This window comes from Gossypium hirsutum, chromosome A07 (genome assembly GCF_007990345.1).
Source record: "Gossypium hirsutum isolate 1008001.06 chromosome A07, Gossypium_hirsutum_v2.1, whole genome shotgun sequence".
In the NCBI taxonomy this organism is placed as follows: domain Eukaryota; kingdom Viridiplantae; phylum Streptophyta; class Magnoliopsida; order Malvales; family Malvaceae; genus Gossypium; species Gossypium hirsutum.
This window is the reverse complement of record NC_053430.1, coordinates 18762036-18767570: the sequence shown is the minus strand read 5'-3', so window position 1 is coordinate 18767570 and position 5535 is coordinate 18762036. Positions and strand designations below refer to the sequence as shown.

The following is a 5535-nucleotide window of genomic DNA, read 5'->3' as shown; positions in this document are numbered from 1 at the left end:
CACAGGCGTGTGACTGACCGTGTGTGGTACAAGTCAGTATGTATGTCCTGTTTTCACACGGCCTGTGACACGGGCGTGTCTGGTCGTCGTGTGAGGAACATGGCCTATTCACACGGGTGTGTGATCCCTTTAACGTTAAAACTTTTTCTAAGTTTCTCAAAGTTTACAAATGTTATCGGTTTAGTCCCGAACCACTTTTAAGCATGTTTTAAGGTCTTGTAGAGCCTTATAAGGGACATTGTGAATGGATTTCGATAATGAATGTATAAATGTATGTGAATGAGATGTATTATCCAGTAATGCCTCGTAACCCTATTTTGGCATCGGATACGGGTTAGAGGTGTAACACCCCAAACTTGGCCCAGACGTTATGGCCGGATCCGATGTGTCACATTAAAGTTTTTAAGAATACACATGCCTCTTTCAACGTCCTTCTTAGTGTTTTAAAAGATAGTCTTTGCTAAGTTAATAAAGTGAATGGAAGCTATGCACCAGGTAGGTATCTGAAACAGAGGAGGTGAGCCATGAAGGCTGCTTAAGTACCAAGCTCTTGATTAGATCCAATCCTAGACATGCCCACAACCATTGCCACACATTGGTGCGAGGTTAGGTTTTGAGAAAAACGAGTTGGAATTCATTTAAGTAGATATTTTTGATAAACTGATTAATTGTATCGTTGCGTTGTTTTGAAAACAATTATCATTTTGGAAACGCGCCCTAAGTCTAACCCATTTTGGATTGTTATCAGTAAAATATAGGGTATAAAATAAAATAATCCCAAAAAAATAAGCCTTATTACAACCCAAAACCAAATATGTAACGCCCCAATTTTCGGGAATTTTAAAAATATTGGAAAAATTTAAAAATTCTTTGTCCTGTTTGTTTGTCGTAGGATTAAGTACGTTAGTGGGCCTCTAGAAGGCCCAAGCTTAAGGTAAAACCCGGTAGTTTTAATTAATTTTAATTCCATAAGAAAAATGGGTTCTGGTTAATTGGGCTTTTAGGTATTAATTGTGTAAAATAAATCACAAGGAAGCATGTGGTAAAGTGGCTAAGTGACGCCACTGGGAATGCTATAAGTGGCGTGTGGATGATTGGGAGGACCTAGGTTCAAGTCACAATGACAGCAAATAAGGGATTAATTTTTATGAATGGAAAGGGTAAGTAGTGGAACTGAAGTGAAAGACTGTTAGGAAGTCTAGGTGAATTCTTTCTTGGGTATTGTCTCGCTCCTTGGGTGTTAATCGTTTATTTTCTTGATTTGTTATTTGTCGTGTTCTTTAGTTAATTAATTTAGGTAATTTTAGTTTTAATCAATCACTCTAAATTTTTGGTTAAAATAATAGAAAGACGGTGATTACTAGTACTTTTAGTCCTTATATTTGCTCACCTTAGCTATACTATTAATTGATATGTGCATTTTGCTTTGTCGAATTTTTAGTGGGTTTATGATTGGAATCAAGTTTTTGGTACCGTTGTCGAGGACTAAAATATTAGGAAAACTTTATTTCTATTAATTTAGCCATTTTTATTTTTATTTTAATATTTTTGTTTTTAATTTATTTTTTACATTCTATTTTTTTCGTTTGTTTGATTCTGACAAGATCTTTTGGTTTATAATTAGAGGAAACCCATCAAGACTGTTAATTTTTTTAAAGTTAAGTTGAAAACACTGCTCGTAAAAATCATAGAGAGGTTAGAGAAGCAAGGCAAAATAAACAAAATATAGTAGACGATCAAGAGGAAAAGGATATTACTATGGAGATGGGTGATAATCAAAATAATCAGCAACTTTCTGCAGCTCTTGCTTCTCGTACTATGTATGATTATGCTAAGCCCACTCTAATTGGGGCAGAACCGAGTAGTGAGACCTACCATTGCTGCAAACAATTTTGGGTTGAAGGCAAACAAAATGCAGATGGTACAACAGTATGTTCAGTTTGATGGTTTACAAGATGAAGATTCAAATACTCATTTGACTGTCTTTCTAGAGATTTGCAACACAATTCAAATCAATAGTGCTACTATTGATGCCATACGCTTACGGTTGTTCCTATTCTCTTTAAAGATCAAGGCAAAACAGTGGTTGAGTTCACTTCTATAAGGTTTTATCACTACTTGAGCGCAAATGACTGAAATTTTTCTATTGAAATATTTTCTACTGGCTAAAATAACTAAGTTGAGGAATGACATCACTTCTTTTGTTCAGCTTAATATTGAGACTCTTTATGATACATGGGAGATATTTAAGGATTTGTTGGTAAGGTTTCCTCATCATGGACTACCTATGTGGCTCTAAGTTCAAACTTTTTACAATGATTTAAATCCCTCGACTAGGCAACTAATTGATACAGTAGCTGACGGATCACTGAATAATAAAACACCTGAGGAAACTCAAGAGTTTATTGAGGAGATGACACTGAATAATTATCAATGACAAGTCATGAGAAAGAAACCAATTAAAGCATCCGATGTTTTTAATATTGATGCAGTTTCTATGTTAGCAACTCAAGTTGAAGCACTTAGTAAGAAAATTGATGGTTTGAATTTTTCTAAGTAGGTGAATTCGACAATGCAATGTGATGCAAATAGAGCAGGGATGATTGATTCAGAATGTTTAACCTATGCTTCTAGAATGTAGAATGAGCACGTCAACTTTATAGGTAACAATTCTAGACCTCAAAATAACCCTTATAGCAATAACTATAATGTAGGTTGGAAGAACCATTCAAATTTCTCTTGGTGTGGTCAAGGAAATTAAAGGTTACAACCCCCTTTAGGTTTTCAACAATCTTATCAGTAAGAGAAGAAATCGAACGTTGAGGATATGTTGGCTAAATCTATTTCGGTGTCAAAAACTCGATCTAAAAACACTGAAACAACTTTGAAAAATCAGCAAGCATCAATTCAATGACTTGAAAATTAGATTAGACAGCTTGACATACTTGTTTTGGAAATACCACAAGGTAACTTACCTAGCAACATTGAAACTAACCCAAAGGAGCAAATCCTCATAATCAATATTTGAAGCATAGAAGGGTTAGTCGAGCCTAAAAAGAAGCCGAAACTAGATGCTGTTGTGAAAAGTGATGAGGTTATGGAAAGTAAGAAACAACATAAGTTGGTAATTAAAGACTACAAACCACGAGTTCATATCCAGCATATTCAAAGTCGATAAATTTATATTACCTGTTAATTTTGTTGTATTGGACATAGATGAGGATATTAAGGTACCTATGATCTTAAGTCAACCCTTTTTAGCCACTGCTAGAACTGTTATTGATGTGGGTACGGGTAAACTTGTGCTTCGTGTAGGTGATGAAAAGATTACTCTTCAAGAATGTGATTTTGTGAGAGTCCTTATTGAGTGAGATGATACTAAGTGTTCTATTAATGTTAGTACTCATGTGGCTCAATATTCTTTGTAGGAAACCCCTTATGAAAACATGTTGGAAACATATTTTATTCAAAGTGGTAGAACTCGAGAGACAAGTGAAGAACGAATGGTGCAGCTAGATAAACTAGATGAATGGAAAACTAAGGTTGATGAGAAACTGAGAAAACTAAGAAACCAACACCATGATGTACATGTAAAGAGAATGAACGAATTCAATGTTGGGACAAAGTGTTGTTAGACAAATCGGATCCACGAATTTTTCCTTCAGAGTTTAAGTTAAGAGGGTCCAACCCATTTGTGGTAAAAATTGTTTTTCCATTTGATACAATTGAGGTAACAGATCTTAAATACAACATATTCGAGGTAAACAGTAATTGTCTCAAACCTTATTTTGGTGGTAAAACTTATAATGAGAGAGAGGAGCTTCAGCTCTAAGATCTGCCTTAATTGTGAGCTTAAAAAAGGAGGTCGAGCTTAGATTTTACATAAGCGCTTCTTGGGAGGCAATCCGAACATTTTTATTTTTATTTTTTTATTTTACTTTCATGTTATTTTTTAAAAAGAAAATTGAAAAAAAATAATAACAAATTTTGAGTTTTTTTAAAAAAATTAAATTCATTGTTATTTTTTATTATTGCTTAAAAAATTGAAAAAAATTAAAAAAGAGATAACCACAAGGGCTTGAATGATCTACACGGTCTGGACACACGGCCGTGTGAGCTACACAGCCTAGGCACATAAGCGTGTGTTAGGCCGTGTGCATACTGAAATGAATTTTTTCAATTTTATTTCAAAACAATGAGTTGCACGGGCTAGAGACAAGGGCGTGGGAGAAGTGAAGGGTGATCGCACACGGCTGGTCACATGGCCTGGCACTTGGGTGTGTCTGAGGCCGTGTGGTTACTCGGCATAATATTTTTCAAATTTTGAATACACACGGGCTAACATATTTCACACAGTCTATAGACACGGCCATGTGACCCAACACAGGCCATTTACACGACCGTTTCTTGTTTAAACTCAAACCCTAACATTTTTTTCCTTTCTTCCTCAATCAGCTGTCGTCCTAAGCAAGAAAAAAACCCAGCTACTGATCGTCTCCCTTTAAGTTGACGACCCCTTTGTTCGTCCCTTTCATTGCCAATCACCCCAGCATTGAAATCCCCGCCTCTCACCGTCGCGATTTTCCCCTTTCCTGAACGCTTTTCTTTTTCATGACTCAAGACCACACATCACAACCTTTCATCACTACAGCCGCCGGTTTCCTTTTTTCCCCCTCTATTTGGCCATCGTTCTTTCACGCCTCACCGACCATTACCATCCCTTTCGTTTTCAACCCTAAAATAATCCTTTTCACTGACATTTTTCTCATCTTTCTCCTCTACCACTCTACACACCACTGTCGTTAGTCATTCCCTCGCCCTTCCCCATCCTTGCTAGTCGACCCTCTGTCCACCACTTTCGCTGCTACCGCCGTTAGTCCTATCCCACCACTATTTGGTCCCTTTCTTTTCATTTTAATTTTGTTATTTTCTCTTCTTATTACTATTATTGTTATTTTATTATTGTTATTAGGCTTATTATTATCATTGTCATTAGTATAGTTTTATTATTTTAACATGTGTAGTTTTATTATTATTGTTGTTGTTTTTGTTTTTATTTTGCTTCGTATTTGTTTTCCCTTATTATCTTAGGAGTAGGTTATTGCCATACTTGTTTTGGAAAGACCACAAGGTAACTTACCTAGAAACATTGAAACTAACCCAAAGGAGCAAATCCACGCAATCACTATTTGAAGCGTAGAAGGGTTAGTCGAGCCTAAAAAGAAGCCGAAGCTAGATGCTGTTGTGAAAAGTGATGAGGTTGTGGAAAGTAAGAAACAACATAAGTCGGTAATTAAAAACTACAAACCACAAGTTCCATATCCAACATATTAAAAGTCGATAAATTTATATTACCTATTGATTTTGTTGTAGTGGACATAGATGAGGATATTAAGGTACCTATGATCTTAAGTCAACCCTTTTTAGCCACTGCTAGAACTATTATTGATATGGGTGCAGGTGAACTTGTGCTTCGTGTAGGTGATGAAAAGATTGCTCTTCAAGAATGTGATTTTGTGAGAGTCCCTATTGAGC

At 35.8% G+C, this 5535-nt stretch overlaps 1 non-coding gene across 1 annotated transcript; it reads right to left on the bottom strand.

Moving 5' to 3' along the window:
- Positions 1-2176: 2176 nt before the first annotated feature.
- Positions 2177-2283, bottom strand: LOC121204242 (small nucleolar RNA R71). Its single transcript, XR_005899171.1, has one exon. It is a non-coding gene; the product is annotated as a small nucleolar RNA R71 (small nucleolar RNA).
- Positions 2284-5535: the final 3252 nt, after the last annotated feature.